The 27,480-nt window shown below is 38.4% G+C and overlaps 1 pseudogene; it reads left to right on the forward strand.

Annotated features, from left to right (window-relative positions):
* LOC129682307 (nascent polypeptide-associated complex subunit alpha-like) overlaps positions 1-26,059 on the forward strand; it is a 79,083-nt pseudogene extending 53,024 nt beyond the window's left edge.
* The last annotated feature ends 1,421 nt before the right edge of the window (positions 26,060-27,480 follow it).

A 27,480-nucleotide genomic window follows, 5' to 3' on the forward strand; every position in this document is an offset into this window, starting at 1 on the left:
AAGAAAGAAAGAAAGAAAGAAAGAAAGAAAGAAAGAAAGAAAGAAAGAAAGAAAGAAAAGGGAAAAAGCTTTTCAGTTTCATGAGGTCCAATTTATTGAATGTTGATCTTAGGGTCTGTGCTGTTAGTGTTCTGTTCAGAAAGTTGTCTCCTGTGCCAGTGAGTTCAAGGCTCTTCCCTTATTCTTCTAATAAGTTTAACGGGTGGGGTTTTATGTTGAGATCTTTGATCCACTTGGACTTTAGTTTTGTGCAGGATGATAAGTATGGATTTATTTGCATTTTTCTACATGTAGATAACCAGTTAGACCAGCACCATATGTTGAAGATGCTATCTCTTTTACATTGTATGGTTTTGGTATCCTTTTCAAATATCTGGTGTCCATAGGTATGTGTGTTTACATCTGGGTCTTCTCCTCAATTCCATTGATCCACCAGTCTGTTTCTATGTTAGTATTATGCAGTTTTTATTACCATTTCTCTATAGTACAGCTTGAGACACTCCTAAGCATATATCCAAAATATACTCAAGTATTCAACAAGGATATTTGCTCAATCATGTTCATAGCAGCTTTATTCATAATAACCGGAATCTGGAAACAACTCAGATGTTCCTCAAGAGAAGAATGGATACAGAAATTGTGGTACATTTACACAATGGAATACTACTCAGCAATTAAAAACAAGGAAATCACGAAATTTGCAGTCAATGGTAGGAATTAGAAAAGATCATCCTGAATGAGGTATCCCAGAAGCAGAAAGACATACATGGTATATGCTCACTTATAAGTGGATATTAGTCATATAATATAGGATAAATATACTAAAATCTATACACATAAAGAAGCTAAGCAAGAAGGAGGACCCTCGGGTAAGATGCTCAATCCTCATTCTGAAAGGCAAACAGGATAAACTCAGAAGAGGGAGAAAACAGGAAAGAGGATAGGAGCCTACCACAGAGGGCCTCTGAAAGACTCTACCCAGCAGGGTATCAAAGCAGATGCTGAAACTCATAGCCAAACTTTGGGCAGAGTGCAGGGAATCTTGTGAAGGAAGTGGGAGATAGAAAGACCTGGAGGGGACAGAAGCTCCACAGGGAAGCAACAGAACCAAAATTCTGGGCGAAGGGGTCTTTTCTGTGACTGATACTACTACCAAGGACCATGGATGGAGATAACCTAGAACTCCTGCACAGATGTAGCTCATGGCAGATCAGTGTCCAAGTGGGTTCCCTAGTAAGGGGAACAGTGACTGTCCTTTGAATTCAGTGGCTGACACTTTGATCACCTCCCCCTAAGGGGGGAGCAGACTTCTCAGGCCAAGGAGGAAGATGATGCAGCATCTCCTGATGATATCTGATAGGCTAGGGTCAGATGGAAGGGGAAGAGGACTTCCCCTATCAGTGGACTTGGGGAGGGGCAAGGGAGGAAAACAGGGAGGGGGCAGGATTAGGACGGAAGGAGAGATGGGGCTATAGCTGGGATACAAAGTGAATACATTTTAATAAATAAAAAATAAAAAATAAATGTTGGGGAAAAATTAAGAAAAAACACTTTACAGTATTGGCATACCATATTCTTATCATGTGGCAGCTACACTCCAACACATAATACTTCAAAAGTTCTCTTGAGAAATCAACTAGGATCTCTCCAAACAGAGCCCAACAAGCCAATATAATTTAAAACGGATGTTCTGGAGAGAAGAGTTTTCTGGGCTGAAAGATGGACAGGGTTAGAGTCTCAGCACTCCTCCTGGGAGTTGGACAGATCGATTTAGTTATCAGACTACTAGTAGTTTACTTAGAAGACATGCCTCCAACGGACTATGCTCTTCATTGTCACAGGAAGCACACACAGCAGCTGTGCTATGAGAATATAACCACACATGTATGAGCAAGAAAAAATGTTTTTCCACACCCCCAGGAAACTCCCAGGAAAATTCAGTGAATTTCTGATACTGCCCAAAGGACCAATGGAAGGCATAATATATGTACTATGTTAGACTAATGTATTGAAGTTTGAAATCTGTGTCTTTGGAAATTGCTGTTTGGGTACTTACATAATTTTATTAGTATATGCTGCTTCTGCAGCAAAGTTGTAATGTTACATAATAAACTGGAGAGACATGGTCCCTCTAAGGCTCTGTTTCTTCTTCAGATTTCAAATGGTGTAAATATTACCATAATAGTTTTCGAGCTTTCAGAAGAAAGTACTCTGGATTACTAAATAATATTTTTTTTGGTTAACTTTATATATGAAATATGTTTTTTTTATATCTTTCTTCTCTCCACAAATAAACTTTGTTGGAGCAAGATTGCTTCCTCAGAGTCTAGGTAAATGTTTCCATTTCTTTTGCAAGGTCTCTGGATGGCTCAGTGTGTATTCTGAGAGCTTTGTAGGCTTAGTTTTTCACCAAACTTATATTATCTGGGGTTCTTAAAAACTTCTACCTCCCTTCTAACCCCCAGATCTTAAACAGATTAGTAGGGAAAAGAGCTGTTTACTTCTTCTATCTACTTCCTTCTGGTTAGGGTCTATGGATCTTTAGGGGATTACCAAACTCAGTCAACAGGATAACAGCAGTCCAGTCTAAAGGCCAACACCAAGCAGCACAACAAGCCAGCAAAAGCCTCAAGACTCAGTTCGATTGCCCCAAGAATTTCTCTAAAATCTTCTCTCTGCAAAGTCAAGTGTTGAAGCACAAAGATCAGTGCAGTGATGTTGATCCAAAAGAGTGAAGCCTCATTGTGTGGGGGCCGTGAATATCTCCTCAAAATCCACCCATAGATGTTCCCAGCTGGCCAAAGTCATGCCCCTCACATAAAAGTGCTCAAGTCCCCAGCATGTAGCAAAACATCACATGACAAAACTGAGTCCTCAGAGAAACCAAAGACTTCCACTTCAGAGCTGTACAACTCTATGCTGTACCTATGAGGTTTTTCAAGCTGCCTGTCTGTGTCTTGAATCTCTCATTCATATGTACCTGTCAGAAATCAAGAACAGATCTCAATACAGAATTAACTTTGACTGTGTCTTCACTGTTGCAGGATTTCTTCATGGGCCTTCATTTGTAACATGATTCTGTCACTTTCTTTCTCATATACTTTACATTACCTCATTTATACCCTCTTCCGTATAACATTACCATACTTCAGATTTTACTGAGCTTAATCTGTTTATATCACTTTTACTCAACACTCTTTAAGTATACGTATTAGTTGAATTCAGTGTGATAGTGTGATACTTCAACATGAATGAATTGTACTGCAGTAATGATGGGCACACAGGTTTCTTTTTTGGTATATAGATTTATTTTTCTTTGTGAAAATACTGAGCCATGACAAATCAAAGATAACTCAAATGACAAATCAGATAACTCAACAGAAATTGTATAAATGATTTGAGTGCATATTTGTCAAAAGAAAACATACGAATAGCCAACAAATGTGTCTAAAAAATGCTTACTAGGTATCAGAAAAGCCAAGCCATAATGAAAATAAGATATTATCTCACTCAAGTGAGAATGCTGATTATAACAAATTAAAAACAGTGCAGAGAAAAAAAAATACACTGTTGGTATAAATGTAACTGAGAACATATATCGTGGAGAACACTACAAAACTTCCTCAAAATAAAAAAAATCTACATATATAGTCTACCTTGTATCAATTTGTATATGTGTATGTTCATACACAGCTGTATGCTTGTGCATGTGTGTGTGTGTGTGTGTGTGTGTGTGTGTGTGTGTGTTATGTGCATGTCTAGGCCAGAGGTCAATGTTGAGTATCTTCTTTAATTGCTCTTCCCCTTGTTTTTTGGGACAGAGTCTCTAACTGGACTGAAAAATGGACAATGTGTTTAGAATCCCTGACCAGCAAGTCCACAGAACAAAGAGTCCAAGTGTGCACCTCTTCAATTTGCTTTGAGGTGGGTTCTGGAGATGTCCTCATACTTGGAGAAAAAAAAAAAAAACAGGTCTCATAAAGCATCAAGTTGTTTTTCTTTCTAAACTCACATAAAATTTAACCATAATAATATCGTTGATAACTAGATTTACATATTGAAGCACCTTTTAACTTTCTTTCCTTGCCCCATATGTGTATATTAAAATATTTTATGTATATAGATTACATATAGGAAGACTTTATTTCAAATTTTGGTTAAGAGTGAAACGTGTATTTTCTTAGTGAAAAGCAGAAGTTCTTTTATCTTTTAATTCACTGTGGTTTATACAGAAACAGAATCAGCAGTCTCTATAGAAAATTCTCATGAGGAATGCACTCGTGTGATCATGGAGGCTAACATTCCCCCAAATCCTACCCACCTAATAATATAGTGCCAGTGTGTGCCTGAGTTCATGACACACAGAGATCCAATGTTTCAGATAATGTCTGAAGCTTGGAGGCTTGAGAGTCTCTCATTTTTCAGATGACATTGAAAGAAAGAGAAAAGGAATTGACCCTAGTGAAAGACAGACAACCTTTTCCATTTATTTCAAATATGCAGATAAACAGGTGAACAGAAAGCATCTACCATACTCAGTCTGCTCATTGCAGTCATGTTTATTAACTCCCAAAATCACATCTAAAAATAATCATTGACTGAATTTTCTTTAACCTTCGAACAAGCCAAAAAAAAAAGAAAGAAATAGCCATCATAATGCAATCTCTTTCTATTGCATCTTTCTTAGCAGCATGAAAAAGAAAGAAAAAAAGAAAAAAAAAGAGGAAGGAAAGAAAGAAACAGAAAAACAAAGGAAACAAAGGAAGAGAGGAGAGAGACAGAGAGAAGAGTAGGGATATTCCAAGAAGAGAAAGGAGAGAGAGAAGGCAAGCTAGCTCCAATAATGAATTCCTATACTCATCATTCCACTCAGCCTCCAACTTTGCTCTGGGAGGCAATAGTGGAAACCAATTATTTTCAAACTGAGAATAATGAATGCCTCCTATACCTGCTTTATCAACTCTGATCTTTTGAGTACATTTTACCATGTTATATTGGCAAAGTCTTAACATTGGAAAGGCTGAGGACTTTGTACACCCTCTGAGATCCAGTTACATTTGAATTCTCTGCTGCGAAGCTAGTTAGCAAGGAAAGGGAAATTGATAGGGTGACTGCTGCAACACCCCCATACACTCCTATTCCCGGCCCTGCTTTGATGGTAAGAATGAGTTAAAGTTGAAGTAAGGTTCTCCTTTTAAAATGTTTCTCTCTGGGGCACAAAAAGAAAAGAGAAGTAATGCAGGGGAAAAAAGCCTGCTCATAACATCTTCATTGCTATCATTTACTAGTTCCACAGCGGTACCATCTGCAAAGAAATCCCATGCATCTTTTCAAGTACTAAGTTTATTATAATCACTCCAATTAGCAACAGAATCTTGCTTTGAATTAATGAGCATTTTTCAGGTAAGCATATGATTCTTTGGCCTCATGATCCATAATCTATTATGTACATTTATTACTTTCATACATTATCCTCTTTTTATTTATTAGTATATGTATCATGACGATTAGAAAATAATTATTATCATCATATACTAATGGCTTAATGTCCTTAGCAGAATCTCCATGGTGTCACTCAATAACCACTCCATTTACCTTCAAATAATTCTAAACATGTACCTAATACATTTTCGATATTACCCCAGTACCTTTAATTTATTAAAAATAAGTAAAGTGTGCAGCATAAATTTATGGAGAAGTCAAAAGTCTTGTACACAACTTGTGGAAATACTTACTGGTTACAGATACCAAAAAAAATTAAATTGAACTGCCACATGGCCCAATAATTTGTCCTGTATACATCCAATCACAACATAAGGAACCACAGCCATCTACCATAGCCTTCCTGTCCTCTTGCTATTCCTTGAACACAGTAAATCTTACTTATACACAACACCTTTGCATTCAACTTCTTTTTTTTTGTATTTTATTTTTTTCTTATCAGTTACATTTTATTAACTCTGTACCCCAGCCGTGTCCCGATCCCTCATTCCCTCCCAGTCCCTCCCTCCCTCCCTCCTCTCCACCGTGCCCCTTGCCAAGTCCACTGATAGGGGGGACCTCCTCCCCATTCATCTGATCCTGTTTTATCAGGTATCTTCAGGACTGGCTGCAAAGCTCTCCTCTGTGGCCTAACAGGACTGCTCCTCCCTTGGAGGGTGGGGAGGCCAAAGAGCCAGTCATTGATTTCCTGTTAGAAATAGTCCTTGTTCCCCTCACTATGGGAAACCAATTGGTTACTGAGCTACCACAGGCTACATCTGAGCAGAGGTTCTAGGTTACATTCATACATGGTCCTTGGTTGCATGTCAGTCTCAGAAAAGACCCTGTGCCCAGATATATTTGGTCCTTGTGGAGCTCCTATCCTTTCCTCATCAGACTAACTCCCCTTCTTTCTTATGATTCCCTGTACTCTGCCAAAGGTTTGGTCATGAGTCTTTGCTTTGAAAACACTGCTAGTTAGAGTCTTTCAAATGTGCTCAGTAGACTCCTGTCATACGTTCAATGCACATCCCATCTGTCATTCTAAACGAGGATTGATCATCTTACCCCATGTCCACTCTCTTGATTATTTTTTTAGGTGTACAGATTTCATTATGTTTATTATATCTTATAGGTTTATATAAGTGAGTATATACCGTATTTGTCTTTCTCCTTCTGGGATATTTCACTCAGGATGATCTTTTCTAGATCCCACCATTTGCCTGCAAATTTCATGATTTCCTCCTTTTTGATTGCTGAGTAGTATTCCATTGTGTAAAAATACCACAATTTCTGTATCCATTCCTCCGTTGATGGACATCTGGGTTGTTTCCAGGTTCTGGCTATTACAAATAAAGCTGCTATAAACATGGTTGAGCAAATATCCCTTTTGTGTACTTGAGCAAACTTTGGGTATATACCTAGCAGTGGTATAGCTGGGTCTTGAGGAAGCACTATTCCTAATTGTCTTAGAAAGCACCAGATAGATTTCCAGAGTGGTTGTACCAGTTTACATTCCCACCAGCAGTGGAGGAGGGTTCCCCTTTCTCCACAACCTCTCCAGCATGTGTTGTCACTTGAGTTTTTCATTTTGGCCATTCTGATGGGTGTAAGGTGATATCTCAGGGTCGTTTTGATTTGCATTTCCCTGATGGCTAATGAGGATGAGCATTTCTTTAAGTGTTTCTCTGCCATTTGATATTCCTCTGTCGAGAATTCTCTGTTTAGCTCTGTTCCCCATTTTTTAATTGGATTACTTGGTTTGCTGCTTTTCAGCTTCTTTAGTTCTTTGTATATACTCGATATTAGTCCTCTGTCAGATAAAGGGTTAGTGAAGATTCTTTCCCAATCTGTAGGCAGGCATTTTGTTTTGATGACAAATAGATCTCTATTTATCACCCTGCACAAAACTAAAGTCCAAGTGGATCAAAGACCTCAACATAAAACCAGATACTCTAAATCTGTTAGAAGAAAAATTGGGGAACAGCCTAGAACTCATTGGCACAGGAGACAACTTCCTGAACAGAACACCAACAGCACAGGCTCTAAGAGCAACAATCAATAAATGGGACCTCATGAAACTGAACATCTTCTGTAATTCATTCAACTTCTAATGCACTTCAATGGATTTCAAAATGACACAGACATAACTTCTTTTAAGCTAACTCTCTTGAGTGCCATCAGTACCTCAAAGCTGTGTCATAGAGTCTCATACTGTTTTCCTGTGCCAGTTTTATCACCATTGTCCATCATAGCTTCTTATGTAGTAGATAAAGTAACTATCATACTAACCACCTGTTTTTCCCATTATAAAGACAGGGACTTTCTCAATTTAGGGCATTGCTTTTCCTGACATCTAGGTCAGTGTCTTATATAACACAGACTTTGAACAAATGTATTTGTTGAGAGTAAGAACAAAAAAGGTGAGAAGAATTATCTACTCATTCTGGAAATTTTACATCATATTAAGATTTCTGAGTTTTGTTTTATTATCTTTCTAAAGGCCTGGAGCTACAGAAAACCCTATTCTATTAGACAAGCTCGAATTTGAAGTGTTTCTTTGGCATCTCTGACCTTGTTAACAAGATTCTGATGACTTCTCACACATACATGAATACAAATGTACACATATATACACACAAAACAAATGTAACAGCTATACAATAAGAAAAAATCTTTTTGCACAGAAGCATAAAGCAAGCTAAAATCTCCAAAAGGAAGCATGCAAGATCAAAGGCACAAGAACATGAGACACAGACTGCAAAGTAAATCCAGCAATCAGGAATATATTCAGAAAATTAAATGATTGGACGAGTAGCGTGAAACTTTAAAACATAATAAAATAAAAATAATCACAATTTTAAGTTCTCCAGATGTATTTAAGAAAAATGTGGTACACATACAGGTAGAGCTTGGAAAGTCATGCTCTTTTAGAACAAAATATTTATACCAAAGAATTCTTATAAAGGTTAAAAATACACAAAGAAATCACTAAAGAAGAGAGTGAAATACCAATACATATTTAACTTCAGTGTTAAAGATTGAAGAGTTAAAAATCAGTCTGGCACAATATTTACTTTTGATTTCCATGTATTCAATCTTGATATATAGATGTATTTATGTTTATTATGCTCATGTTTTTAGTGTTTTTAAAGGGATTAATGGCTTTGATCTTACAGAAACTTATTTCCAGTTATTTCTGAAATTAGGGTAAATGAAAGTTATGTTTAGATACGCAAAATATAAGAACATTTGACAGTAACCTATAACCAATAGAGGAAATAAAAGGGGTGAAAATGTTCATATTAACTAAATTAAATTCACTCCTAACACGTGAACCTTTAAACTCCTTGTCATTTATGCAAAGTAATAGAAACATCATATCCACACAAAAAAAATTACCTGAATGCTTATGTCATAAATAATTATATTTATAGAGGTTTTATTCACAATTACCCATATTTGAAAGAAACCAAAATGTTTAACATAATCTCTTTTGTTAAATCAATATATCAATAAAATAGAATATTATTCAGCACTGAAAATAACTACTCTATCAAGTCATGTACAAAAACACAAAGGGAACTGATTATGTCCTATCATATGATGTTATATTATCCATAAGTCTTTCTGAAAAAAAATGGTTTAAATTACATGGTATTAAAAAAGATTAGTGGTCACTAGCAGCTACTGGGATAAATCAGGACAGTATAGTGAATTCTTATGGCAAAAGAGTATTCTCTATAATACCATAATAGTAACTATGTTATTACCAAATCATCCCAGTTCATCAAAATATATGCTATGTAAATCTCAAAGAAAAATGATGTAAAGATATATTTAAAGAAATAATAGGCAAGTCTGTAAAACTGTTTAAAGTGGATACAAGAAGCTGAATAATGGACTACTACTCAGCAATTAAAAACAAATGGTGAGAACTGGAAAAGATTATCCTGAGTGAGGCATCCCAGAAGCAGAAAGACACACACAGTATATACTCACTTATAAGTGAATAATTAGACATATAATACAGGAAAAACATACTAAAATCTGTACACCTATAGAAGTTAAGCAAGAAGGAGGACTCTGGGTAAGATGCTCAATCCTCACTCAGAAAGGCAAATGGGATAGACATATGAACTATTGTCTTCAACATATTGGCTTGTTGATGTATCTGTTCGGTACTTTTCTTGATTGCTAATTAATGTGAAGGACTATATAAGAAAGACGCTTGAGTTTAACCTGGAATCAAGCCAGTAAACAGCTCACTTTCATAGTTTCTGCCTCAATTCCTTTCCTACCTTAAAGTTAATTCCTTGAGTTCCTTCCCTGACTTCCCTTGATGACAGACTGTTACCTAGAAGAATAAGATGAAATGAATCCTATCTTTCTCAAGTTGTTTTTGTTTTCTCACAGCAACAAAGAAGCAGACTGCTTACTCAAAACAACAACAATAATAATAATAATAATTAATAATGATAATAAATAAGGTTTTTTTTTAACAGAGAGGTTATGAGGTATGAAGAAACAAAGGAATTGGTTCATTAAAAAAAAAACTCAATAATAATCTGGTTACCTAAGGAATCAAGTAAAGTTAGCTGGCGGCAACATCACCTTCAGTAGCACGTGTGCTGTATAGACTGTCAGCTGGCCCTAAGGCATCCCCTCCTCAAAGATTCATACACCTTTCCCCTTGAGAGTGGGTGAAAATGTCATTCAAAGGCCATGTAATGCCGCTTATGTAATTTTGTCGCATAAAATTATGACTTCCACCACAACCAGCAGAATCTGCTGAGCTCCGTCCTTGCTGGGTTTGATAAAGCAAGTTGTCGCATGGAGAAGGGTAGTACTATGATAACGAGGAGGGAAGTTAAGGCTCTGGTTAACCTGACGGTAATAAATAGTTCTCTGTATGATATGGAAAGGATAGGAGCTCTACAAGGACCAAATATATCCGGGCACAGGGCCTTTTCTGAGACTGACACTCAACCAAGGACCATCTATGGATATAACATAGAACTTCTGCTGGGATGTGGTCCGTGGTAGCTCAGTAACCAAGTAGTTTTCCAAAGCAAGGGGAACAAGGACTATTTCTAACAGGATCTCAAGGGCAGGCTCTTTGTCCTTCCCCACCCCCCAGGGGAGGAGCAGTCCTGTTAGGCCACAGAGGAGGACTTTGCAGCCAGCCTTGAAGATACCTGATAAAACAGGGTCAAATGAAAGGGGAGGAGGTCCTCCCCTATCAGTGGACTTGGAAAGGGGCAGGGAGGAGACCAGGGAGGGAGTTGGGGAGGGGGAGGGAATGAGGGAGCGGGATACAGCTGGGACACAGAGTTAACAAATTGTAACTAAAAATAAAAAGAAAAGAAAAATAAATAAATAAATAAATAATAAATAGTTCTCTAAACTCTTAGAAGAACTGAACCCTGGAAATAGTCTTGCAAGCGTGGATGAAAATTCTTCCCTAGTCTTACTTACTACGAGTCTCATTTGTAACAGCAGCCATGGCTTTGGGCAAGTTTGCAGCTTCCTGAGTTCTTATAGTCACAATAGGATGATAAGCATCGCCTTTCAGTCTGTAGATAGCAATACGTAACCAATGTGGCGTGATAAATTATGGCCCCAAGCCTCTTTTGGGAATTAGAGGGTCTGAGGTTTGGGATAAGTATTTTCTCTAAAATTTAGCGAAACTATATTTCTTAAGTATAAGTCTGTTGCTATTTAATGTGAGTATATTTGCCTTGTTATTTTTCACTGAGATAAAATCATTTCTTAAATATGTAATTACAAATGACCATAAGTGAAAATAAGATACTTCCCATTTGCCCTCTGATACAACTGTTTTGATTTTTTTCTCATATGTAAATTGAATTTATTAAATTTATCTTTTATTCACTTTACATCCTGGTTGTAGCCTCAAAACTCCTCTCCTTCCAGTCCCTCCCTCCTACCGTACTACTCAGAAAAGGGGAGCTCCCTTTCCCATCCACCCCAGCTCATAAAATGGCATCAGGACTGAGCATGGCCTCTTCCCCTGTGACCTGACAAGAAAGACCCGCCAAGGGGAAGTGATCAAAAAGCTGGCAAGAGAGTCCATGTCAGAAAAAGTCCCTTTTTTCCTTACTAGAGGACCCACATGAAGCCTAAGCTACGTCTGTGTAGGGGGATTAGGTCCAGTCCATGCATGGTCTGTGGTTGATGCTTCAGTCTCAGCAAGGCCCCCTTGAGCACTGGTTAATTGGCTCTGCTGGTCTTCTTGTGGTACACTGTTTAATGAGTTGTTTTCTGAAGGTTGTAAGTCGATGACCAAAGATAAAGCAAATTTTTGAACAGAAACACACACACACACACACACACACACACAACCGATGTTATTTATTTCTTTTTGTTGAACTGAACACCTGGATGTATAAATAACATTAAGGCTTTCGCACTTTATATTGAATGTTAAGAAGTAAATGTCAAATTAAGAGATAAATGTCTCTAGGAAAACTGGACTGACATTCCAGTCTGGAAGTAACACACACTATGAGAAAATGGAAAAGTAGACAATAGCACAAGAAATAAAACAAAAATTTGGCATTTTAAAGCAAAATAGAACAAAGTAAATAAGTCTTTGAGACATATACAGGCTGACAGTCTGTGATGTCTATTTGGGTATAACAAAACTCATAAAATTTCTGGATGTTATTGATTTAATAATAACCAACTGGGTGTCAGAGTCCAGGGAGGGTTTGTAAGTTATGCATTTCAAGCTTGAATCCTTGTCAAGTGAATTCAGAAGCATAGCTGTCAGGAGGAACTGAGGTCAAAAGTAAGAAACGTTTAGAAGTTACTGCAAATTTTAATATTTACATCACAAAGCTCTGCCCCCAAAGGAGGGTAATACAGCAATAATTGGAACCAAGTCTTCCAAACACAGCATACAATACTGTCTTCGAATCCTTTAGTCATAAGTCCTAATATGCACCAAGGCCATTTTAAGCAAACATATATGTTCTTGTGTGTGAGATGATACAATCATTTGGTTAGCTTTGATTTCACACAAATTTTTATTATAATTATTTGGTTAGCTTTGATGTCACCTTTTCCCTTAGGTCTTTTTGCCTATTATTCTACTTTATTGGAACTAGCATTAGGTTCATCACAAAAGAGATGTGTATAAGCCCAAAACCCAAACCCTCTTTGCATATAATAAGACTATGTTTATACTGATTTCAAAAGTTATCATCCACAGTAAACATCGTATGTAATTATTGCTTGTCTACATGTTTGTGAAAATCAACACAACATATATCAATGATTCACTTATAATACAAGTAATATAGTTTAGAAACATTTGGGTCTCGATTTGCTTGGCATATTTCCATAATAAAGTTGACACAACTTTTCTGATTTTTACCAGCTCATCTTATCTGTTATTGAGGCCTTTGTTGTTGTTCGAAGGCTGGTGCACATATTTTACCACTGTGTTAAGAGATGCAAAAGATGATGTTTGAAGGAGAAAGCAAATAAGCATTCAGCGATCCTTGAGAACAGTTGGATTGGTTATTTTTCAAAGGCTGATTCTTACTGTGCATCAAGATCCTTTTGTATTACACACACACACACACACACAAAAAAAAAAAAAAAAAAAAAAAAAACTTGACTCCCTGGGCTAAGATAAATGTTCAAAATTTAATGCAAAACTTGCAGAGTAATTCAGGTTTATTAAGCTAATCTTGCAGTACCAGTACAGATGGCCTGGGAACTGCTGGAGTTTGGCAAGAAAGGCCACACACACAGAGTGGCATGCAAACTCCTTGGCACTATGCAGCTGTGCGCTGCACTTTGAGTCCTAATTATATCCCGGAGGCAACAATTTCTAGTTAGCAGAAGAAAACCTCAGGGTCGAAGAAAGCAGGACTAAGTTCTACAATGTCTTGCTCAGAAGGCAGAAAGTCCAACCAAGCTGTTTGGTTGTTGTCGAATATTATCACTACTTCTGGATGTAAGAAGTAATGATTTTTGTTTGTTAGGATGAGAGAGGAGGCTATTAACAGAATGTGTTTGTGCTGTCTTTTCTCTAAAAGAATTTGTTGGCTTGGTGTTATGTGGAATTCAGGAACAACTACGAAATTTTCATTATTTTATTTTCATGTATGAATGGCATCAATCTATTCCTTCACAAAGTGTCCATTTAAATTCTACTTTGTATCATGAGTTATGCTGTTTTGTTGTAGCATGCATAAAGCACAAATGGTCCTCAGAGGTTTACTCTGAGTAAAGAACACAAACAAACATAGCTTGCCTTGTTGCTGTGAGTGGAGAAGAAGCAGCAACAGTGGAAGAGATGGAAGATAGTAAAGAAAGATGAAAAACACAGCATGAGAGCTTCAGAAGTATTTTAAAGAGAGCCTAGTAAAGATAGTCTATACATTTGAGAGTATTACTCCAAAACTGAAAGGAAAATTCTCCTTCAAAATAGCCAGATAATAAAGTGAAAAGGTTTCTCTGATGAGAATAGTGAACTTCATTCATATATGTGTAGGAAAACAGGCATTTAGTTTGACACAATTGTTATTTAGTTAAAAAAAAAAACAAAAAAAAAAAACAAAAAACAAAAAAAACCAAAAAAACAGGAAATTGGTTTTCTTCAAGAACATAAACCCCATCAAACAAGGGGGGTCTTGGCTCAGTTTTCAATGTCATACATAGTTTTTATTTATTTTGTTTTTGTTTTGTCTTGTTTTTCCTGTGAAGTGAATTTTAAATCCAGTCTGAAAGCAACTGGTTATCTGCCTAACATGAATACCACTATTGCACCGATGGATGTATCTTGCTAAGACAATTGCTTTTGTTCTTTTCCAGGTTCACAACAGGGTACGACAGTCAGTGGCTTTTCTCCTGTAGCATTCTACACAGCATCTTCCTGCATGATGAAAGCCAGACATTAAGAAATTCCCAAGCCAGTATCAATATCATTGTTCCACGGCACAAATTTATGGTACCTTCAGCAACAGTATCTTATTACCTGTATCTGAGGGACTACTGGCAACTGATGACCATAGGGGTAGTGAGAGTCATTGGGGGAGGGGAGTGCTATGGCCACTGGTAGGTTGTTCATGCTCTAGGGGATGACCTTACATACATATACATACTATCAGCACTAAAAGGACTTGATGGTTATCAATCAATCAATCAATCAATAAATATAAGAAGTTGAGTGTAAAATGGTAAGATGCTGTGATGGTAGGGAATGGGGGAGAGTGGTGTGGATATGATCAAAATACACTATATGTGTGTGAAGTTTTCAAAGAATAAATTGAAACATATTTTAAAATGTGAAAAATTTTTTGCCTGGGATCTTATTGATAATTAAAAAGGTTGAAAGTTTCTACTGTGACTGTGAGTATATGAATTTGTTTTCTGGTGGTAAAGGATATGAAAATAGTGTTAATTGATCCAAAAAATTAGAAAAATAATGGTGATAATATCCATCCTATAAAAACCCATAAATATAAAATAAAATGAGCTGGAAAAGCTAAACATTCTCTAAAACATTTACTAGAACCGGCTTGAGGTTATATAATTTTCTTAAACAGAGACAACATTCAATATTTCATATAAGACACATAGTTGAATTTGTTCATCTTTAGGACTTATCTATTTGGACACAAAAGGAAGAAAATGAAAACACAGTGTTAATAAGAAAAGAATTGAAATGAATACCACAGAAAAAAATGTGAAATAAGAATTGAACATAATGTTAAGGAGAAAGCAGTGATTGTGATCAAAAGGTCAGAAGCATGAATGTTTTATTTCCCTCTAAATGTCTTCAGTGTAGTCAGTTGGTCATAAAAAATGAATACCAAAGTCACCAGGAATGATATATCAAAGAAATATAAGACCTTGGAGTTGAATGGGACACACTAAATTCAGCCAGAATTAATGTAATATGGGCATTGGCCTCAGGCAAAAGCAAAAACTCTCAGAAAAATGAGGCTTTGCCCTAAATAATCAGACTCACAGACAAGCAGGAAAATGCACAAGAATCAAATTCACAACTTTCATCTCACTGAATTTTAATGAAAATTCTCTTCCTTACTGGATATTAACTGACAAGTCTGCAACTCTGCATTTGCTAATTTTTGAGCTCAGTGATTTTTGAGCAGCTAGGTGAAAGCCACTTCATTTCAAACAGATGAAAAGCTTAGGCTGTCTCAAAACCTGTGACCATAATTATTGTTTTACCCTTTTATATACTGCTAATTGAGGTCCAGAGATTATTCTAGAATCATCCAGTACTCTCCTAAGCACACAGCACAGGTGCCTTCTGCTCTCAGATTTACCTAAGAGGAAGAACCTAAACAAAACAAGGCTCACAGATCTATTACATGACTCTGGTGTCTTCTGTTTCTTTCTCTAGTTTCTTATTCATTGTTATTTTATGTCCTTTTGTTACCAGAGGGCAGGGAGGATGAATGTTTCTAGCTTCGTTGAGTTTTATTCAAAACCCTGGAACACATGTAAACAGATTAGGAAAGTGGCATGGAAACTATTCTCAAAGCAAACTGGTCCTGTAGATTAGAAAGAGGAACCTCACAAGGAGAGCAACAGAACCAGAAAATTTGAGCACAGGGGTCTTCCCAGAGACTCATACTCCAACCAAGTACTAGGCATGGAGATAACCTAGAACCCCTGCACAGATGTAGTCTTACTTGTATATGGCCATAAATACTCTTCTTGTTTATGGCTGAACATTCTTTAAACACTCAATCCCCATCCCGAAAGGCAAAGAAGATGGACATCAGAAGAAGAAGAAAACAGGAAACAAGCTAGGAACCTGCCACAGAGGGCCTCTGAAAGGCTCTGCCCTGCAGACTATCAGAGCAGACGCTGAGACTTATGGCCAACTGTTGGGCAGAGTGCATGGAATCTTATGTAAAAAGTGGGACACAAGGAGAGCAACAGAACCAGAAAATTTGAACACAGGGGTCTTCCCAGAGACTTATACTCCAACCAAGTACTAGGCATGGGGATAACCTAGGACCCCTTCACAGATGTAGCCCATGGCAGTTTAGTGTCCAAGTGGTTTACTTAGTAATGGGAAGAGGGAGTGCCTCTGACATAATCTGATTGGCCTGCTCTTTGATCATCTCCCCCTGAGGGGGGAGCAGCCTTACCAGGCCACAGAAGATGACAATGCAGCCATTCCTGATGTGATCTGATAGACCAAGATCAGAAGGAAGGAGAGGAGGACCTCCCCTATCAGTGGACTTGGGTAGCGGCATGCTTGAAGAAAGGGGAGGAGGGTGGGACCAGGAGGGGAGGAGGGAGGGTCTTATGGGGGGTTACAAAGTGAATAAAGTGTAATTAATAAAATAAAATTTAAAAAAAGAAAGAAATAGATTGTAGCATCAGAGGAATGGGGAAATGGCTTAACATTTAAGAGGATTTGCTGCTTTCCCTGTTGACACAATTCAGTTCCTAGTTTATATTATTCTGGCCACACACAGATACACAAATAAACACATAAATAAAAGTAAATCTTTACCAAAAGGGTAACAGCAGGTCACATAGCTGTGGGTACTCAAGAGTCCCAATTATTATTTAGGACTTAGGTTTTGTTAGACTCAAGAGAAGAAGTAGCTCCGTTATTAAGTGGCATAGTTTGGGTCGCTCTCCACTTTTATTGGCAGATTGCATTATACAGCCATTTCTCTGCTGTGCTCACCCCTTCCAATAATACATCTGACTCTAGTCAAAGGCATACCATCTTATTATGGTTGTAAATAAGATGGTAAATAGAAGTGTCTATCTAAAAATTCACGTTGAGAACACAAGTTACCTTATTTTTCATGTACTCAAACCCAGTCTAGGCCAGATCAGCTCAGTTCCAATACTCCCAGGATTAGTTTCCGAGATGTAATTTAATAGAACTGGGGCATTGTCAAAGGTTTGACAAGAGGAGTAACTTATTTCCATTTTCCAAGAATGACCTCTCATGTGGTGCTCCTGTTGAGGATGGAGGTGGGGCAAGGGTGGGAGTGGGCATCGGCCTGGAACAAAGTCACCTGAGCCCTTAGCTGTCCTCTTCACTGCTAAGGGCCCTGTTTTGAGGTTTTAGTTTATTTAAGCTATGTAAGGCTGTCAGATCCCCATAGTATTGTGGTCCTCCCTTCAGCCCACATGGGGAGGGAAGAAGAGAGGGAATTTTTGTTTGTTTGTTTTTGTTTCGTTTGTTTTTTTAACATTTAGTTTTTTTCCTACTCTTCCTGTTGCCTTCCACCCCATTGGGGGCCTGAGGATTGTAGTCACCTCTTCTTTTGGCCCCAGACTGTCTTTCTTCCTGATTCTACTTGTAAATAAAGAAATAATTGAAAAAATAAAATACATATACTGCAACTCAAAGTAAGTAGATGTCTTGGATGACTATTTGCTATGTGCAATTTTTTTTTAAAGACCAGGAGGTTTTTTTTATTTTTTTATTAATTACACTTTATTCATTTTGTATCCCCCCCATAAGCCCCTTCTTCCTCCCATCCCGATTCCACCCTCTCTCCCCTTTCTGCATGCATGCCACTTCCCAAGTCCACTAATAGGGGAGGTTCTCCTCTCCTTTCTGACCTTAGTCTATCAGATCTCATCAAAAGTGGCTTCATTGTCCTCTACTGTGGCCTGGTAAGGCTGCTCCCCATTTTTAAGGAAGGCTGGATATGCATAGCACCTTCAGGAAAGGTTCTCAGGCACCCAGCGCATTATTAGAAAAAGGGTATATGCATATCCAAATTGCTAAGCTATACCTTATTCTTGCCAGCCTCACCTTGTGTGCAGAGGGCAAGAGCTTGAGTTTTGGTGCACAAAGCCATGCTATTAAAATGCAGAAGTGTTTGTCTAATACCCCTGTGCTATGAGCTTCAAGCATGTATTTTATTTAGTAATTTTTTTCTCAAAAATTAGGAAATAAAAATGCTACTGCTAGAGCAGCCTGAGAAAACAGTTTCTTGGGTAAGGGCTAACAACCTACAAAGACCATCAAAGATGTTAGACCCAGTAATTCATAACTAAAGAACTTCTTAAAGCTCTAATAGAAAATAAATATCAAGTTTTGTAAAAAATTTATATCTATATTTCTTTTATTTTTTTCATTTTTGAGATTATAATTACAACATTTCTCCCTTTCTTTTATCCTTCCACATCCTTCATACTCCTTTCTGCTCTCCTTCAAATTTATGGCCTATCCTTTATTAATTGCCTTGTTATGCATATATGTATGTGATGTATATGTATATGATGTATATTCATAAGCACATATGCATGTTTATATGCATATGTGATATAGGCATATAATGTATATGAACATGTGTATATCTCTATTTGTGGTATATACGTGTGTGTACATATGTACATACCCATTCCTAAATATAACCTGTTCAGTCCTTACAATATTATTTGTTTTAATGTTATTTTTTAATTTTAATTTTTTTCTTCACAATTTATTTATTATACATCCTCATCAAAGCCCCCTACCTTAACTCCTCCCAGCCCTACCCTCCCTCCAAGTTCCCCTCATACTTTTCCCCCAGTTCCCTGAAAGGGGGAGTTCTCCACCATTGCCATCTGCCCATAACTTGTTAAGTCTCATCAGGACTGCTTGGATCCTCTTCCTGACCAGGCTGCATCATCAGGAGCCAGTGATCAGAGAGAAGTCAACTCAGTTCATGATAGAGGTAGCCCTGCTCCCCTCACTCAGAGATCCACATGGAAACTGAACTGCCAATCGGCCACATCTGAGCAGGGGGTCTAGGTCCTCTCCATGCATAGTTCTCTATTGGTGCATCAGTCTCTTCAGGACCCCCTGGTCTCAGATCCTTTAGCTTTGTTGGTCTCCTTGTGGGGCTCCTGACCCCTCCATGTCCCTCTATTCCCACCCTATCTTCTTCTTCCACAAGACTCCCTGTGCTATGTTCAAAGTTTGGCTGTGAGTTTCAGCATCTGCTTCGATTCACTGTTCAGAGGACCCTCTTTAGAAGGCTCCCATCCTGTTTTCTCTCTTCTACCACTTCTGTAGTCTAACCTGTTTGCCATTCAGAATGAGATTAAGCATCCTCCCTAGGGTCCTCCTTAGTGTTTAGCTTCCTTAGGTCTGTAGATGGCTATCCTATATTATAGAGCTAATATCATTTGAATGCGTGCTTTTAATGCTGGCTTTTTAGCTCTAGGCAAACAATCGCTATGGTCTTCTGCAATGAAGACTCTCCCACTCCCAGCTTTCTTCAGTTGCTTTTAGTTCCTTTTGTGGAATTGATGATAGAATTTGTCTCTCTAGATCTTATTCAGATCTTAGGAAACTAATGATTTGCTGAGATCATGAAAAGAACAGCCATGTCATGTCCACAGGACAGTATTTTATAATACTGTTTCCCAGTTGCTGAATTTTGAGTTTTTTCTGTCCCCTTTCCATTGTTGTTCCCTGAGTTTTGTGGTGGAAAGTTGATGTAAATTTCCCATTTAGGACTGAGCACTCATAGTCACTTATTCTCATCACTTTAACCGGTTGATTTTTATTTTCATTAACTTCTGCCCATTGCAGAATGAAACTTTGATCAACATTAAGAGCAGAGCAGATCTACACTATAAAAATAAATATTTAGAAGGTAGCTTGACAGTATGACCATTTGGCAAAATCATTAGTAGTTGCTTCTATAGGATAGATGATCGCCCCAGGATTACAGTACCTGGAGTAAAATTTCCTTCTTTGATAGGCCTAAATTCTAATCAAAACTGGTTACCACCACATCATAAAATTCATTTCACTAATGCATCTGTGAAAACGTCTTGCCTGCTAAGTTGGTATTTTAAGATGAAAGGTCCAGAGATGAAGGACCCTAGGAAAGGTGTTCAATCCTCATTCAGACGGGAAAACAGGATAAGCATCAGAAGGGAGAGAAGACAGAGAACAGGACAGGAACCTACCATAGAGGACCTCTGAAAGTCTCTACTGATCAGGGTATCAAAGCAGATGCTAAGACTCATAGCTAAATTTCAATAGAGCATAGGGAGACTTGTGGAAGAAAGGGGAGATAGAAGGACCTAGAGGGGACAGGAGCTCCACAAGGAGAACAACAGAGCCAAAAACAACTAGGCTCAGTGGGACCTTCAGAGACCAATGCTCCAACCAAGGACCATGCATGGAGAGAACCTAATAGCCCTGCTCAGATATAGTCCATAGGCAGCTCAGGTTCCAAGTGGATTTCTTAGTAAGGGGAGCAAGGGAATGTCTCTGACATGAACTCAGTGACTGACTCTTTGATCACCTTCCCTGGGAGGTGCAACCTTGCCAGGCTACAGAGGAAGACAATGCAGCCAGTCCTGATGAGACCTGGTAGGCTAGGGTCAGATAGAATGGGGGGGGGGGCTCCTTTATAAGTAGACTAAGGGAAGGGCATGGGGGACAAAGGGGAAAGAAAAAGGCCTGAGAAATGAGGAAAGGGGCTATAGCAGGATACAAAGCAAAAAAAAAAAAAAAAAAAAAAAAAGTAATAATTATTTTTTTAAAGGCAAAAGGTCCAGCCTGCCATATCTTTCTCCCGAACAACCTTTATAGAACAACTGAGCACTATGACAACCAACCATCAAGGAGGAAATTTTTCCTTCAATTTGAGATTAATTTCTTAATGTCCTGCCACCAATTTGTGTGAGGTGTTCATAAATAGGGTCCTAACGTCTAGCTATCATAGGCAATCAAGATCAATGACAACAGCCTGTAGTTTTTAACCTGTCCTGGTTAGTTTTTGTCAAGTTGGCCCAAAACTAGGGTTATCTGGGAGGAGAGATTCCAGACTGAAAATTGCCTCCATGAGTCTGACTGTCGGGAGCATGTCTGTCGGGACACTCTCTGAATAAATGATTGAGCTGGACAGCCCAATCCACTGTGGGTGGTTCCAGCACTGAGCAGGTGATCCTTGGTTAGATAAGAAAGCCAACCAAGCAAGCCATGGAAAGCAACACATTAAGCAGAATTTCTTCTTCTCTACCATCTGCTTTAGTTCCTGCCTCCAGTCAGGCCCTGACTTCCTTCAGTGACAGATTATGACTTGGGATGTGTAAGAAGAAATAACCCTTTCCTCCCCAACTTGCTTTTTCAGTCATGATGTTCCTCATAGCAGTGTCAAAAAATAAAACAAAATCTCCATAAGCCTTCCCAACTAATATTCATAGGAAGATTTTCATGCCTTCAACTAAGGTTTTTGAGAGTGTTTTGGGAGGAGTTAAAGAAGGTGTCATTATTCCCTTTGAAGCCATGACTGGCCTGTTTCACTGTGTAACACAGACAGGCCCAAGGTTTCCTTTGAATAGTCCATGTGTTCTGGGAGGAAATATTGCCTACTTATTCAGAATGCCTCTCTTTTTAAAATTTGTATTTTGTATTTAGTAGATTTTTCATATAGCATGTTCTTACATCCTTATTTTTAGTTAATCCACCACCTACCTTCTTTCACTTTTCTTGCATTCCCCCACCTTTCTCTCTGCTTAGTTTATTAACATCCATCACTCCACCCTGAAGTGGAAGCTTCTGGTTTCTTTGGAAACTCAGTTGTGTCACATGAATATATGTTTTGTTTTGGTCCCAAGTGTGTGACCAAAGATGCAGGAATGTTTGTACCAGTCAGAAAACAGCTCCTTCAGAGAACAGTCCCTGTGAATAGGCATGTGGTGTTTGGCAGATGAAAACTACTTTGTTTGAGGGGCACGGTTTTTATGAGCCGGAAAACATCCTCGTGTGTACTCTGAGAAGAGATAAATAAGAGCTTTGCCAATTCGCCAGACTGGTGCCATTTGGGCAGAGTCTATACCTAATTCTACTGAATCATTCTGCTTCTGTAGATGCACGCTGCTGTTGATGCTTTGCTGTTTGAGTAGACTGCTGGTATCCTAAGGCTTGAGTGTGGTAATCACCTAAGAACCCATCAACCCTTATCAGCAGGAAGCAGATAAATGAAGTCTACAACCCCTTTCAAAACTAATTTCCTACTTAAGGTGGGGGATGGTAGAAAGGGGAGGGTAAAGGCATTTAAGAACCTTAAATAAAGTAGGTGTTTGAAAAATCTAAGCTTACACCACTCGACTTCTTTCCTATCCCATATGTTCTTTTATCATTCCAATTATATGTCTATCATTTTTTTATTTTTTTTTACAATTTATTCATTTTATATCCAGATTGTAGCCCCCCCTCATCAAGTCTCCCCAGTCCTACCTTCCTTCTCTTTCCCCCATCCCCTTCTCTTAGTCCACTGAAAAAGGTAGCTCTCCTCCCCTGCCATCTGCCCCTAGTTTATCAAGTCTCATCAATACTGCCTGGACCCTCTTCCTCTGTGACCTGTCAAGGCTGCATCACTAGAGGGAAGTGATCAAAAAGAAGCCAACGAAGTTCATGACAGAGCCAGCCCCTGCTCTTCTATCTTGGGAACCCACATGAAGACTGAGCTTGCCTTATGGGCTACTTTTGAGCAGTGGGCTTTAGTTATAATAGCCAGAACCTGGAAACAATCCAGATGTCCCTCAGTTGAGGAATGGATACAGAAATTGTGGTACTTTTACACAATGGAATACTACTCAGCAATTAAAAATGAAGAAATCATGAAATTTGCAGGCAAATTGTGGGACCTAGAAATGATCATCCTGAGTGAGGTATTCCAAAAGCAGAAAGACACACATGATATATACTCACTTATATAGACCTATAAGATAGGATAAATAAACTGAAATCTATCCACCTAAAGAAGATAAACAAGAAAGAGGAGCCAGGGTAAGAAGATCAATCCTCACTTAGAAAGACAAATGGGATGGACATTGGATGTAGGAGCAAACAAGTAACAGGACAGGAGCCTACCACAGATGGCCTCTGAAAGACTCTACCTAGCAGTGTATCAAAACAGATATTAAGACTCATAACCAAACCTCTGGTAGAATGCAGGGAACTAAATAAAAGGGGGGGGTTAATACGACCTGGAGAGGACAGGAGTTCCATAAGGACCAAACATATCTGGGCACAGGGGCTTTTTATGAGACTATTTATCCAAACAAAGACCATGTATGGGTGCAACCTACAGCCCCTGCTCAGATGAAGCCCTTGGTAGCTCAGTATCCAAGTGGGTACCCTAATACGGGGTACAGGGACTGTTTCTGACATGAACTCGATGGTGGGCTCTTTGACTTCCCCCCTCCAGGGAGAAGCAGCCTCTGTGTCCTTCTATCCCCCCTTTTTTCCATAAGACTTTCCGTGCTCTGCCCAAAGTTTCTGCTTCTGCTTCAATCCCCTGTTCTGAAGAGCCTTTCAGCAGACCCTCTGTAGTAGGCTCCCATCCTGTTTCCTCTCTTCCACCTCTTCTGGTGTCTGTTTGCCATTCTGAATGAGATTTAAGCATCCTCTCTAGGATCCTACTTTAGGTCTGTAGATTTTAGTATGGTTATCCTATATTATATGGCAAATATCTGCTTATAAGTGAGTATATATCATGTGTGTCTTTCTGCTTCTGAGTTACCTCACTCAAGATTATCTTACATTTTTAATAAACCATTTCTCATCCTTCTCTGCTTAAAATCTTTTACCCTGGTATTTGCCTTTCTTTCATTTACTTTCTTAACAAGGATTCATTTGACACTTAGAACATTTTTACAGTGCTGTTGCTGTTTATTAATCAAAGATGAAGTTAGGGCCCCAAGTTCTTCTTTTACAGGAAGCATCTAAACATGATCAAAATTTTAAGGCAAAAGCAAAGACTTTGAACCTAAGGTAAAACTAATCTAGTTTTAAATTACAGTTAGGTCAGTTCCCCAGTGTATTATTTCATTGATCACTAGGATTGAACCAAAGAGATTTTTTTAAGCTTTATTCTTTTTTAATGCTGTAATGCAAGCTATATTGTAATATAGTTTCTCATTGTACATCTCTCTCTTAGCACCACAAACATAACAGACATATGATAGGTACATGATGTGATTGAGTAAAATAGTTCTTCAAAGTTTTATTTTCCTAAGAGATAGGTATGACATAACATATTGCCATATAATAGCTCACAAGGATATATTTTATTATTACCATTAATGTTATTATATTCATCATTGTAATATAAAGACTAAGAAAGACAAGTGCTAAAATGGGTTATGCAATCCATTCTCTTGCTAAATGAATCACTGTAATTATTTAAAGAAAGTTTATTGTCTTGACAGTGCCATTACAAGAAATAATTGTCCTTGGGGAGTTAATAACCATACTCTAGATCAACCTGTGGGTCGTGACCCATTTGGCAAACCTCTGTCTCCGAAAATAGTTACATAATGATTCATAAGAGTAACGAAATTACAGTTAAGAAGCAGCAATGAAAGTAATTTCATGGCTGAGGTTCACCACCACATGAGGAGCTGTATTAAAAACTCGCTGTAGGCTGGCTCTCTTTCAGCCATCATCTTGGTTCCTTGTTCTGGATACAAAATGCCTGGTCGAAGCCACAGAAACCGTCTCTGCTACAGAGCAGGGGCTGCCACAGCCTCAGGCTGCGTCCGGGTGGGAAAACGAACCTGACAGTGACAAATAACTACCAGAGCTCGAGGAACAAGATTCCACACAGACAACCACACAACAAGCCCAGCTGGCAGCAGCAGCTGAAATCGATGAAGAACCGGGCAGTAAAGCAAAGCAGTGTCGGGGTGAAAAGAAGGCAAGGAAAATTATGTCCAAACCTGGTCTTCAACTGGGTACCAAGGTTACTACAAGTCAGTAGCTGGATATCTAAAACTAGCCTCTTTGTCATCACAAAAGAAGACGTCTAAGAGCCCAGCTTCAGATAACTACAAAGGTTTGGGGGAAGTCAAGATTGAAGAATTCTCTCAGCAAATACAGTTAGCAGCGGCAGAGAAATTCAAAGTTCAAGGTGAAGCTGTTTTAAACAATCAAGAAAATACTCAGACTCCCACTGTGCAAGAGGAAGAGGTTCATCGAATAGGTGTGGAAGTTAAGGACATAGATTTGGTCATGTCACAAGCAAATATGTCAGGAGCGAAGGCAATCCAAGCCCTGAAAAACAACAATAATGATATTGTAAATGCCATTATGGAATGTAACTATTTGACATCAAGGACACTCTTTCCAGTCTCCCCCCCCCCCGTTTCTTTTAGTGTTTGAAAATGGAACTGCAGCTTGGTTTGAAATTGGTACTATTACTACCAGTAAAGAATTTATGGTTTCGTGTTTGAGGAAAAAAAAAAATCTCAACATTAGAAAAGTTGAGCACGACTGCTCGATGGAAATTAATTGTTCCTGTGGTGAGAAGGAACACAGAGCTTGAATACCGGCTCACTCCTGAATCCTGCTCTACCATAGCCTTAGCAAGTAGACCACCTGTCTGTCAGCTGATGAAGAAACAGTACTTTTCTCTGGCCTGGCTAGTAATGGAAGTTTCCATTTCTTTTAAAACTCTGTTATGTTACATAAATGTTTTTGTTTTAATTGCAAGTGCGGGATTTTACTTTGGGCTTTAGTTTGTCCACAGCTGACAACTGCTTCCTGCAAGGGGTGGTCTTTGCTAGCTGGTAATGACCTGCCTCCTGCAGCATGGCGAAGGGGAGGGTCTAGGACTCTGAGAGACACAAATACGAGAGCCCAGAAAGAAATGATATGGCGGCAGGTTGGAAGAGATCAGAGACAGATGGTATAATGTTTTGGAGAGACACAAGGATAGAGACTTCTTGGCACAGCACCTGGCTTGAAGGAGATAGACTGAGGAGGCTGCTTGCTGTGTCTGTTGTTGACTTAGATTGGTATTGTCCTCGAAGAACCCATAAAACCTAAACATCTGGGAAAGATAAAGAGGTCTGTGCTCCCTCTCCCCACTAACTTTCTCTCTCTTACCTACGGTTAAAGGGTTGGTAGAAGGGAGGTGGAGGCTGAAATACCCCAAATGAAACAGAGTTTATAAACAAGTGCAGGACTCACTGGTAAATTATCCAGTGCTCCATATGATTAACCTTCATGAGTAAATTTCATGAGTAAGAGCACCGGTTTTTAAATCATGGGATGAACTTTCCTAAGCAAAAATAATGTCTCATTAATAAAAACAAAATATCAATGTGATGTAATCAATTTATACATGTTATCATGCGATTGGCGCTTAACAACTGTTATGTTCAATTCAACAAATAATTACTTTGAGCTTTGTTACAAAAGATTAATATCTATGTATTTTCACATTGTATAGTTAAGAGATCATGTAGCCATGTAATTGTCATTCACTTGAGGATTTTAGAATACAGTGATACAATGTGCACACATACTATGCCAGAAATCCAGATGATAAATGAGGATCACATTAGAATCAAACTATTGTGTCTTTTTCTGAGAGTTGATTTCTCTTCAGATTCAGACGTGTCAATTTCCGCAAGTGTATCTTTGGCTCCTGAGATTCTTTCTTCCATTTCTTGTATTCTGTTGGTGATGCTTACCTTTGTAGTGCCTGATCTTTTCTCTATGTTCTCCAGCTCCTGGTTTCTCTCTATTTGTGTTTTCTTTATTGATTCTAATTCTGTTTTCATGTCTTGAACCATTTCCTTCATCTGTTTGAATGTGGACTCCTGCTTTTCAATGATAGCTTCTATTTTTTTGTCTGTTTCCTCTCTATGTATCACTAATTGTGCCTCTACTTCTTTGGGTATAATTGCCTGTATTTCTATGAGAGCTTTGTTCATTTCTTCTTTATTTGCCTTTATTTGTGTGGACATTTCTTTGAGAGCTTTGTGCATTTCTTCTCTGTTTGCCTCAATTTTCGTGGTCATTTCTCTGAGAGCACGATTTGTTTCCTCTTGGTTAGTCTCGATTTCTTTGGTTATTTCTCTGAGGGCTTTGTTCATTTCATCTCTATGGGCCTCTAGTAGCTGGAGAAACATAGTTTTGAGGTCGTTTTCTTGTATATCTAGTGAATTGAAGTGTCCATTGTTTTGTGGGGTTGCTGGTGAGGTCAT

The sequence above is a fragment of the Psammomys obesus genome, unplaced genomic scaffold, assembly GCF_907164565.1.
Source record: "Psammomys obesus unplaced genomic scaffold, mPsaObe1.curated_primary_1811, whole genome shotgun sequence".
NCBI lineage: Eukaryota > Metazoa > Chordata > Mammalia > Rodentia > Muridae > Psammomys > Psammomys obesus.